The sequence below is a fragment of the Haliotis cracherodii genome, unplaced genomic scaffold, assembly GCF_022045235.1.
Source record: "Haliotis cracherodii isolate W230 unplaced genomic scaffold, xgHalCrac1.p SCAF_11, whole genome shotgun sequence".
Taxonomy (NCBI): Eukaryota; Metazoa; Mollusca; class Gastropoda; order Lepetellida; family Haliotidae; genus Haliotis; species Haliotis cracherodii.
This window is the reverse complement of record NW_027266266.1, coordinates 28636943-28647887: the sequence shown is the minus strand read 5'-3', so window position 1 is coordinate 28647887 and position 10945 is coordinate 28636943. Positions and strand designations below refer to the sequence as shown.

At 42.7% G+C, this 10945-nt stretch overlaps 1 long non-coding RNA gene across 1 annotated transcript; it reads left to right on the top strand.

Moving 5' to 3' along the window:
- The first annotated feature begins 10 nt into the window (after nucleotides 1-10).
- Nucleotides 11-2177, top strand: LOC139456403 (uncharacterized). The gene is made up of 2 exons (XR_011652530.1): nucleotides 11-96; nucleotides 1970-2177. It is a non-coding gene; the product is annotated as an uncharacterized lncRNA (long non-coding RNA).
- Nucleotides 2178-10945: the final 8768 nt, after the last annotated feature.

Below are 10945 nucleotides of genomic sequence, written 5' to 3'. Positions count from 1 at the left end.
TCTTGTAAAAGAGGGCGCTGTTACTCACGTGGGTCCTCTCAAGCAGACCACGCGAAAAGATAATACTTGGATGGCTCAGGGAACACCTATATTGCGGTAATATAAGTGTTTACTTCATTACTGTGTTTACGAGGTGTTCAGTTCATTTCAAACCTTTCAATTGAAAAGAGAAACATTGTTCATTCAAAAGCATCAAGGTGCGTAGAGACATCTAGGCTCTATGAAACACTAGCTCCTATCAAAGTATCCTGCTTACTTACAATGGCAAAATCCGTGGAAGATGTCGTGACAGAGCAGGTTCTCATGTGTAGCATCCTCACTATTTATATTTTTTAAACGCCAAATACCCATGTCTAGCAAAACATGGGGACAAGGGCAAATGCAAAACATGACAAGATATGTTTTATTATCAATTTATCATTCTGGATAAGTTATTTTGCTACACAATATTGAAGGATGTATGTGAAATAGAAGAAAAAAATATCGCAATGAAAAATAGTAGTATTCATAAATTCGTCAGAAAATGGAAAGAATTACCAGCCTACTTAATATAATTCATCAGTCATTCCTATATATATGTATATAACCATATCTGATCATGTTTAAAGACTCAATGAATTGCTACACTTTTAAACCTCATGTACCAATGTTACATTTATGTCTACTGAATTGAAATACAAATAATGAATGGCAAACTTGATGTTGTGATTGCTGTCAGCACTAACAGCAGTGAACATGAAATTCATGACAAGGCTTTCGGAAACTTTCAGCATTGCATGTGCATGTCATAGGTCTAACCAGATTTAGCTAATATTCCTACTGGTCGATAAAAGGAGCTTCAGTGTTGTCGGCAGGAGGTAATTCAATGACTTCGGTTTTCGATCACCACACAGTGGCTTGTTGGTTTGTTGTTCAACACCGCACTCAGCAATATTCCAGCTATATGACGACGGTCTGTAAATAATCGAGTCTGGACCAAACAATCCAGTGATTGACGTCATGAGCATCGATCCAGGCAAATTGAGATTGATGACGTGCATCAACCAAGTCAGCGCGCCCGACCACCCTATCCCGGTAGTCGCCTCTTACAACAAGCATAGTCGCCATTTACGGCAAGCATGGGTTGCTAAAGACCTTTTCTACCCCGGATCTTCACGGGTCCACCACACAGTGAAAATGTTTACAATTCCAGCTGTTATAACAAGTAAAACAGGAAAATAGTGAACAACACAAAGTTAATTTGATTTTGTCACTATCTGTATCGATCGATTAATGTGTGATCATTTCCAGAGATATGGCTATTTTAGAATCGGTTATTAGTTTATATTTAGCAGCAGTTATTAACTACCAAGAGTTACAGTAAAACTTAAAAGATAATATTGAATAAGGTTATTACGGGAAAGGCTTCTATCATACAGTTTTTCCCCGACTCAGGGTAGACGTACGATAGTCTTATGTTGAGAAATGTATATATGTACATGATGATGAAATAATGAATAAAAGATAAAACAATATATCCAGAGCACTATTTCAGTGATGATTGATGCTGAATAAATATTACGAGACCCAGTGGAGACGTACGGTAGTCTTATCAGTTTAGGAAATTTATTCACATTTGTGATGAAATACTGGATAAAATGTTATTTGTGATGTTATTTGCATGTCATTACACATAATTCAATGTACGTATTTACATATACCGAGTGACTCATCGATTTACTTATTTACACATATTATAAACTCATCAATTGACTTGAAATGATATATACACACATATGTATAGAGGTGCATGTGAACAGGGTATTAGTTATTCTTTTATTCCAATATGTTACCAATAACTTGTTTTGACACACTTGTGAAGTTCATTACTTGTAATTATCAGAGTACATGAAACAGTTTGAGAAAGAGTTTACCAAACCAATTACTTATAATATGCACACTGACATTTTTTGCTGTCGTTTGTAAACAGAAGCTGACGACGAAGCCTGCAGCTGGGATCTCAGAAGCCACAGACAAGAACATGGTGACCTGTGTAAAATAATGGCTCCGAGTTCCAGGAGGAAGGTTTAGAAATGGCACAAGGAAAACGCGAAATAAAAAAACAGAGCTGCAGCTAGGGAATCTGCAAACGAAAGTGCCGTATTGCAAAGGTTGTTATCAATAAATTGTGTCTACTTTGTTTGCATTACTCTTCGTTACATTAACGTCAGATCTGATGCTTTGAAAATGTTTAGTCTTATATGCCCTAACACTACACTTGGAAAAGTTCTATTGTGGGATCATTTACATGAAATATTAAGATGAGATGTTGTCAGTAATGTTTGTTTGTTGTTTAACGCCACATTTAGCAATATTCCAGCTGTACGACGGCGGTCTGTAAATAATCGAGTCTGGACCAGACAATTCAGTGATTGACATCATGAGCATCGATCGACGCAACAGGGATAAGATGACATGCATCAACCAAGTCAGCGAGCCTGATCCTGTTCCCGTTTGTCGCCTCTTACGACAAGCAACTACTCCACAGAACATCAGCTTATTTAAGACAATGGCAGATGAAACTAACGAAGTGGAAAGAAACGATGAAAGTTTGGATCTTTTGGACTATTTTTTTAAAATATCGATAATTCTAAATGATTATTGCAAGTTGTTAGCCATTTGTTTTATAATTTATGCATTTGGAAGAAAATCAAGAATTGACACCACATATTATGAAAGGTAAAATACTGAACACCCCAGCTGCCACTGTAAATGAGAAAGAATAGAAAGGTGATGACGTCTGAATTATGACCAATGCTTGGGTGGTGATGGGATTTGAGAGGTTGGACAAGGCTGATTCTAAACCTATAATTACTGTCGGGCCAATGTCAACCCAATGCTGTGCCGATAATTATTGTCGACGTTGGGCCGATATCAATCCGATGCTTAGCCGATAATAGTTGCCAATGTCGGGCCGATAACTATTTCCGGCATATAGCTGATGTGGATCCGATGAGCAAAACTTAATCGGCCAGACGATGTTTGCCGCGCTGGGGCGATGCATGGCCGATGAAGGGCCGATGGTAATGTGGGGGTAATGTGAACACAAATTTGCCAATTTATTTTATGGTCTCTGACCTGAACGATACAGCCGATTTCAGCTTCGACCAAGATGGCGAGTGTCTACCTTTTCAGTTTATATGGGTCCGGTTTTCAGTAATATCACTATTCTGCTTGTGCTGCAGGTGTCACTCTCTACAACATCAATGTGTACAAACTAGGGTTGTATTGAACTTCTGGCAAAGTCAGCAGACACGACAGGGGCCAATGCTCACATATCACATTCGTCACCACTCGCCCCTTTCCGTAAAACCCTTGTCACACTAGAGGCGGAATACCGCCGGAATGAAAATTCTTTGTTTATTCCTGGATATTCGAAGTGCATTCTAAAACATCTGACTGCATTCTGAGTGCATTCCAAATATTCGGACCCATTCTCAGCTCATGCTCAAAACTTTCGAGGTGCATTCGAAGTGGAGAAATATCGAACGGCATTCGAAGTGTTATCTAACTTCACACTGACTGCATTCTAAATATTCTTACGGCATTCCAGCAGCATTCGAAATATTCCGATCGCATACGAGGGAAAATCGAAACCGCCAAGCATCTTCAAATCCTGCCAGAATGTTCCGAATGCACATCGAATTATTGGACGTTCGAACCATATTCAGCGGCCATTCCGGGGTGAATTCCAACCAGACTTCGGCCGGTATTCGGATAGCAAGCGAACCGCACTCGTCTGGCATTCAAAGTGCATTCTAGATATTCTAACTGCATTCTAACAGCTTTCTTAATATTCCTACTGTGTTCCAACTACATTCGAGCTGCATTCGAGAGCTGATACAAACTGAATGTGCAAGAATCATTCGAGGCGGGTTCGAAGCGCATTCTAAGTATTCGAACGGTATTCTTACAAAGCTTGGTCAATTTGAAATTCCCTCCTGAATGTGGCAGAAATTTTGAAAATTCTCCATTCCGGCTGGTTCTGCTTGATTCCTGCTCATTCCGAATAAGTGTGACGGGGATATAACCTGCAAGAAAACTCGTCCCGCTGTCGATGAATGTGATGTGCGAAAATACGACAAACCAATCAAAGTGCGCGTATGGCTTCAGGTTTTTCGGTCAAAGAATGCCTCAGGAATAATTTTTGACTTTACGTATGCCCTGCATCTAAAATATACCCAAGATACAGTTATATGTGTTCAATCATACTGTATAATCCCGATGGGCTTTAAATTGCATCCGACATTATATAATATATGGGGAAAATATACGTGAATCATTACACAACGAGTTGACAATTCATTTAGCTATGTCCCTTAAGGCTTAGACGGAACCCTGTCGCAAAAATGACCACGAGAGGGACACGAGTCGCTATTCATATTCAGTTTGTCCCACAATAACACGAGTTGGTCAGTAATGCTCAATATCAATGCCATTCGGCCAGCACAGGAACAGCAATGATCACATTACTCATGTGAACTCTGACCACCTTGGAGATGAAAGGATTAATGTCCACTGGCTTGTAAGGCTTGCATGCTACACAGTCAAGTGATAGTGTGTTTATTACCACGGCCTCTCTTCCATCTCTAGTACCATCAGCCGAGTCAAAGCCTGACCACCTGCATGGTCACAGTTTCTTGTGACAGTAATGTTAAGTACCGATCAAGGACTAGCTGCTTTTACATGCAATACTCGTTACTTCCAAAATGTACTGTAGAATGGTATATTGCCGTTATCACATTAATTTTCATGCATCTAGGGACATATACTGAGTCAAATTAAAAACTTCACATTTTTAAAAGTACGGACAAATGTATCAGAGAAGGTAATTTTTAATCATTAATGTCCAAAGAAGGATTTTAATTAACGGTGGTAACCATAATTTGTTCCAAGCACCTACGGTATTCGGTAATAACAGCAACAGTTTAAATCATAAGTCCCAAGCACGAGAATCTGATGACACACAAGTTCAGTAGCGTGTATGGCCACCATGTGCGTTGACAACTGCCACACAACGCCTCCGCATGGACCTTGTGATGCTTGTGAACACATTATTGGGAAGACGACGCCATTGTTGCTGCAAAATGGTGCCAAGATCTTGCAAATTTTGTGGTTGGTTCTGGAGAGTGCGAAGACTTCTGCCAAGCATCCCAGACGTGTTCGATGGGATTGAGGTCGGGAGACCTTGACGGCCAGTCCATGACGTTGACTCCCGCATTCTGAAGGAAATTCCTTGTCAAAATTGCTGTGTGGGGTCTGGCATTGTCGTGTTGGAAGATCAAACCGGGTCCATGTGCTGCCATATAAGGCAGAAGTTCTGGTGCCAGTACCTGGTCGCGGTAAGCAGCAGCGTTGAGGTTGCCACGGATGACAAGAAGCCTGGAACGTGCATTGGCACAGAAAGCATCCCACACCATGACACTTCCATTACGTTGCCATTACTGTTTAAATACACACAATGGGACCACAATGATAACTGGTCAAATTGTTAAAATTTTAGGGTTGTGAAGTTTTTAATTTGGTTCAGTATATATCTGTTGTATAGCCGGAGCACTGTCGACGAACATGCCCTTTCATACATTTCATTTGTTTGGTAGCCATGACCAAATAGCTGAACTGAAATGGCAATACCAACTAAACGTACCTCAAAGTCGTATAATATATGATGTAACACTATTTCAGGGTCAATGAAGTCAAATAGTGCAATAACATAAAGGAACATCCCTTGTTTCTCTCAAAAGGAGACTTTGGAGAAATACAGACGATTGGGTTACTTCTGATAATACACAGACAAGTCTTAAATGATAATTTTATGCAGAATTCTATTCAAATGTATGGTCATTTAACGATTACTGTTTTATATAATACTGTGAATGTCTAAATGTTCGACTAAATAACGCCTGGGTGCAGATTTATACCTGTTTTTTTAGGATTCTCCTTCGAGTGATCGCATTATCACGATGACGTTGCAGCTGCAACAGTTATCCTGTCAGTCACTGGACAGTGCCCAGAATACTGCGTCGCTACAATACGAACCACTACGAGACGTCACTCTGACACTGATAGAACTGAAACTAGCAAAGAGTCATGTTTACAGGAGAAACAGGTTCCAGTTTTTCAGAGCAAATGAAAGCGTTTATGGTCACCGCGGGCGATGAGAACGAACGCCACGTTGTTGCGTTCAAGATATCGAAACGTTTGCGGCAAGGCGGCATCATTGACCATGTTAAGGCGATCTATGGCCATGTCAAGGTGGGGTCTGTATCCAAGTCAAGGTAAGGTCTGTATCCAAGTCAAGGCGATCTATGGCCATGTCAAGGTGGGGTCTGTATCCAAGTCATGGCCGTGTCAGGGCGATCTATGGCCATGTCAAGGTGGGGTCTGTATCCAAGTCATGGCAGCATCTGTAGCCGTGTCAAGGCGATCTATGGCCATGTCAAGGTGGGGTCTGTATCCAAGTCATAGCCATGTCAAGGTGGGGTCTGTATCCAAGTCATGGCAGCATCTGTAGCCGTGTCAAGGCAGCATCTGTAGCCGTGTCAAGGCAGCATCTGTAGCCGTGTGCAGGCGACTTCTGTGGCCATGTCAATGAGGCTTCTGTAGCCATGTCAAGGTGGCTTCTGTAGCCATGTCAAGGCGGCTTCTGTAGCCATGTCAAGGTGGCTTCTGTAGCCATGTCAAGGTGGCTTCTGTAGCCAAGTCAAGTTGGCATCTGTAGCCATGTCAAGGTGGCTTCTGTAGCCAAGTCAAGGCGGCCTCTGTAGCCATGTCAAGGCGGCCTCTGTAGCCATGTCAAGGCGCTATCTGTAGCCAAGTCAAGGTGGCTTCTGTAGCCATGTCAATACGTCATCTGTAACCATGTCAAGGCGGCTTCTGTAGCCAAGCCATGGCGGCATCTGTAGCCATGTCAAGGTGGCATCTGTAGCCATGTCAAGGTGGCATCTGTAGCCATGTCAAGGTGGCATCTGTAGCCAAGCCATGGCGGCATCTGTAGCCATGTCAAGGCGGCATCTGTCGCCAAGCCATGGCGGCATCTGTAGCCATGTCAAGGTGGCATCTGTAGCCATGTCAAGGTGGCATCTGTAGCCATGTGAAGGCGGCATCTGTAGCCATGTCAAGGCGGCATCTGTAGCCATGTCAAGGTGGCATCTATAGCCAAGGCAAGGCGGCTTCTGTAGCCATGTCAATGCGGCATTTGTAGCCATGTGAAGGCGGCTTCTGTAGCCAAGTCAATACGTCATCTGTAGCCATGTCAGTGCGGCTTATGTAGTCATGTGAAGGCGGCATCTGTAGCTAAGTCAAGGTGGCATCTGTAGCCATGTCAAGGTGGCATCTGTAGCAATGTCAAGGTGGCATCTGTAGCCAAGTCAAGGTGGCTTCTGTAGTCATGTGAAGGCGGCATCTGTAGCCATGTCAAGGTGGCATCTGTAGCCATGTCAATGCGGCTTCTGTAGCCATGTCAAGGTGGCATCTGTAGCCAAGCCATGGCGGCATCTGTAGCCATGTCAAGGCGGCATCTGTAGCCATGTCAAGGTGGCATCTGTAGCCATGTCAATGCGGCTTCTGTAGCCAAGTCAGGGCGGCATCTGTAGCCATGTCTAGGTGGCATCTGTAGCCATGTCAAGGTGGCATCTGTAGCCATGTGAGGGTGGCATCTGTAGCCATGTCAAGGCGCTATCTGTAGCCATGTCAAGGTGGCATCTGTAGCCATGTCAATGCGGCTTCTGTAGCCATGTCAAGGCGGCTTCTGTAGCCAAGTCAATACGTCATCCGTAGCCAAGGCAAGGTGGCATCTGTAGCCATGTCAATGCGGCTTCTGTAGCCATGTCAATACGTCATCTGTAGCCATGTCAATGCGGCTTCTGTAGCCATGTCAATGCGGCTTCTGTAGCCAAGTCAAGGCGGTTTCTGTAACCATTTCAATACGTCATCTGTAACCATGTCAAGGCGCTATCTGTAGCCAAGGCAAGGTGGCATCTGTAGCCAAGTCAATGCGGCTTCTGTAGCCATGTCAATACGTCATCTGTAGCCATGTCAAGGCGGCTTCTGTAACCATGTCAATACGTCATCCGTAGCCAAGGCAAGGTGGCATGGCATCTGTAGCCATGTCAAGGCGGCTTCTGTAACCATGTCAATACGTCATCCGTAGCCAAGGCAAGGTGGCATGGCATCTGTAGCCATGTCAAGGCGGCTTCTGTAGCCATGTCAAGGCGGCTTCTGTAGCCAAGTCAATACGTCATCTGTAACCATGTCAAGGCGCTATCTGTTTCCATGTCAAGGCGGCAACTGTAACCATGTCAAGGTGGCTTCTGTAGCCACGTCAATATGTCATCTGTAGCCATGTCAAGGCGGCTTCTGTAGCCATGTCAATACGTCATCTGTAACCATGTCAAGGCGCTATCTGTATCCATGTCAAGTTGGCATCTGTAGCCATGTCAAGGCGGCATCTGTAGCCATGTGAATGCAGCATCTGTGGCCACGTTTAGGCAGCATATGTAGCCAAGTTAAGATAGCTCTGGTGATTTTGGAATCAACGGACAGCGTTACCTCGATCAGTCTCACCTACACTGTTGTACTACCGTTTAGATACGGGGTAGAATAGGTCTTCAGCAACCGATGCTTGTCGTAAGAGGCAACTAACAGGATCAGGTGGTCAGACTTGTGGACTTGGTTAATGCATGTCATAATATCCCAATTGCGTGGATCGATGCTCATGATGTCAATCACTGGATTGTCTGGTCCAGACTTGATTATTTACAAACCGCCGTCATATTGCTGGAATATTGCGGAGTGCATCGTTAAACAACAAACAAAAAACATGCTAGTTACAAAAGTTATTGCGAATGAGAATTCTTATTCCAACTTATATTTAGTTACATTTACTGTATGAAGTGCATGTGTATCTGTCACAGATGCTGTCCAGCTATTCTTATGCACACAACTTTCAGCAAATTAGATCTCTGGTTAGTCTCTTTGTGGGTGGTGTGCTCACAATATCCTTTAGTGCCAGGGGACGAATAGTACCGGTACCTTCAGTTGGCCGGTTACATTCAGAAATCACTACAGAACATTTGGTACCACTGACCACGGGGCGGTGTAGACATTTAGAGCAACTTTCCACGCAAAACCAACTTGCTCAAACAGGAAAATGTAAATATACAGCCACTTTCTTTAACTGGCTGGAAATCTCTTAACCTGTTCTCAGGCTAAATGTTCTCTGCTACCCGACACGTTTGTCTGGTCATTGCACATGTGATACTTGTGTATTTTATTATACATTGTTGTTGTAATACTGCTGTGAACAGACTGTGTCACTTCTGTATAACTATGACGTTGTTGACCTAGGAATACCTATTGTGACAAACACAGTATGTATCTTGTGTGAACACCCACTCGGGTAATGTATAAGAGTGTTGGGTATATTGCAATCAATCATACGTAAATTGTTGTATGTTGTATAATAATGATACTGCTGTCTATATAATTCAATATTTACCAACACTGAGAAAACAGCTTAGTGATTTCTGGTACATTAATTAGTAGCAGCGGCTAGAAGGTATGTAAACAGTGATTTTACTATTCCGTCTGGTAGATTGCACGCAGCAGGAGTGGCGAGAAGGGGTATCCTATTTCAATTTCAGGCCAAGACCTTTAACATTGCCCACTTCTGCCTTGGCCAGTGTCACGCTCGCCATTTGGTGACAAACGGAGATGGTTATGAGTCAGCGTTAGCTTTATATTGGCTCTGTAATGTTGTTAATGTTATTTTTTCATGACTGACACATATGAACTCAATGTTCATTATGTACTCAATGAACAAGGGAGGTTAGTGTTGCCAGTATGAAACAATATTTCTTTATTGTAATAACCTGTCAAAAATGTTTAAATATGATTAAATCCTAAATATGTTTGAGGTATGGGGATGTAGTTTTTAGGCTATGAGGCGGATAGGCAACTACGGCACTGCCGAAAGCAATTTGCTACCACCGCTGCCTAGGATGGGCCGTTACTTCAGTCGTAATTAGCCCTGGTTTTGGATACGTCCAATCAAGCCATTTAGTAGTTAGTACTAATTACAATTACTCTTTGTAATTGCAATTACTCTACTTCAGTTAGTAAAATATGAGATCAGTAAATATCACTTATCCCTGACTGAGTGAACTTTACTATTTCTGTTAGTGAACCCATGTTAACCCTTCTATATAATATTCATGTACATGTATATCTATAATTGATTGTAAACATTCTATTGTTGACTGCTGACATAAAATGACTGTGGCTGACAAATCACTGTTTATTCACTCAGGTCTTGTTTTGTGTGGATTGGTCATGTACAGTGGTACCTTGACTTGGCAAGTTGATCCCCCAATCACGTTTTATGAAAAGGATTTGTGTAAATGATGTTTAGAAAAGTAATTTATGTTTGTTTACAACAAAAATGTAGATTTCCTAGATGCAATGCATGACATGGAAACATGTCCAAATAGCAGACATCTTTAATAGGGGTGTTAATAGAAAACCCAAACATGAGCCATGCATACAATCAATGCCAATTATTTAATGCCCAAACAAGAAATCATGTTTCTTTTAATGTTACATGATATCGGCTATGATCAGCTTCTTAACTGATACGGGGGCAGGGGTGGCCCAGTCGTCTAAGGCGCCACGATTCGCTGTGCAGAGTTGCGTCCCTTGGACACGCCAGAAACCTATGATTGTGGGTTCGAATCCCGGTTCGCCCCGATTATGTTTCTAGGTTTGTCAGCACCATTCCCGTGCTCGTGGGTTTCACCAAAGTGGTAAACGTCTGAGACCTGCATCACTTCGGGCTTTCCTCCAACATTAAGCTGACACGCCGTGATATGACTGGAATACTGTTAAAGGCGGCGTTAAACCCAACTCA